The sequence below is a fragment of the Lagenorhynchus albirostris genome, chromosome 17, assembly GCF_949774975.1.
Source record: "Lagenorhynchus albirostris chromosome 17, mLagAlb1.1, whole genome shotgun sequence".
Lineage (NCBI taxonomy): Eukaryota > Metazoa > Chordata > Mammalia > Artiodactyla > Delphinidae > Lagenorhynchus > Lagenorhynchus albirostris.
In genome coordinates this window covers 6995156-6996586 of record NC_083111.1, presented here as the reverse complement: position 1 = coordinate 6996586, position 1431 = coordinate 6995156, and the positions used below count along the sequence as shown (strand labels likewise).

The 1431-nt window shown below is 50.6% G+C and overlaps 1 pseudogene; it reads left to right on the top strand.

Moving 5' to 3' along the window:
* The first annotated feature begins 239 nt into the window (after positions 1–239).
* LOC132508105 (AP-3 complex subunit sigma-2-like) lies at positions 240–831 on the top strand (annotated as a pseudogene).
* The last annotated feature ends 600 nt before the right edge of the window (positions 832–1431 follow it).

Here is a 1431-nt window from a genome sequence, read left to right as displayed (position 1 = left end):
TTTGACAGTTGAGATGAAATAGATTAATTCTGTGAAAAGTATATAAACTACTCCAACTCATCCAATGAACAGCCCAGTAACAACTAATGAAATTAAATTTATACACACACATATATATGTATACACACATATTAATAAAATAGAATAAAAACCCAGAAATAGTTCCATATAAGTATGGCCAGGTTGTAGTGGAAGGAGAGGCTCTCTGAAAGCAGCTGGTGGTGAAGGGAGTGTGGCGGGCAAAGATGATTCAGGCAATCCTGGTTTTCAGTAACCATGGGAAGCCACGTGGCTTGTCTGCTTCTACCAGCGTTTCCCAGAAGAAATTCAACAGCAGGTTATTCGAGAGATCTTCCAAACGGGATGACAACGTCTGTAACTTCTTGGGGGGTGGAAGTTTGATTGGTGGGTCTGACTACAAACTGATTTATCGGCGTTTTGCTACCCTCTACTTTGTATTTTGGGGGGATTCATCAGAGAGTGAACTTGGGATCTTAGACCTCATCCAGGATTTTGTGGAGACTCTGGACAAGTGTTTCGAAAATGTTTGTGAATTGGATTTGATCTTCCATATGGATAAGGTGCACTGCATTCTTCAGGAGGTGGTGATGGGTAGGATGGCATTGGAAATAAACATGAATGAAATCGTGGCTCAGACTGAAGCTCAGAACAGGCTGGAGAAGTCCGAGGGTTGTGTTTCAGCAGCACCCGCCCGGGCCGTGTCCACCGTGAAAAACATCGGCCTGCTGGAGATGCCTCGGATTATCAATGTTGGCGATCTCAACATCAAGGTCCCCAACCTGTCGCAGTTTGTCTGAGGGTAGAAGACGGCTGAACTGAGTCCTTGGAACCAGCAAACCGAGCCAGTCCTGCAGCAGAACCCGCTCTGCGCCCTAGAGGAGTGCAACCTCGGGCCCTGGCCCCTGCTGTCCTGCAGCGGGAAGGAGTCCTGTGTCCACTGCCAGCCTGTGCTTGCTTCTCACATGTGCGGCCTTGCCCCTCTCTCCTACATGCGGCCACTGCAGATGTGAAGGGTCCTGGCTTCCTCAGTGGGGTGCAGGTGCCCAAGCCACTCGCCCCCTTTACCTGCCACGTGCAGCCACTCCCAGGGACTGCAGACTGTCGTGAGAACAGAACCTCACCACGAGGATGTTCTCCGACTAGAGTCTTCAACCTTAGCACCACGAGGCTCCCTGAGGTCCTGTAGCATTGACTTCCCTGGTGAGGTACCATAGCTAGAAAAGGGCTGACCCTCTAGATGTGGGGATGTGGTGAGTGGCAAACAAGGGCAGGATGTTGTGAGGTCCAGAGTCGCCTACTGGCTCCACTAGAGTTGGCACACCCAGAATCCTTTTGTAGAGCCAAGCTGTCTCCTCACCACCTCCTGAGGCACACACTCCCCTCTGCCACAGTCCTGGCTCTGCTCTCCCA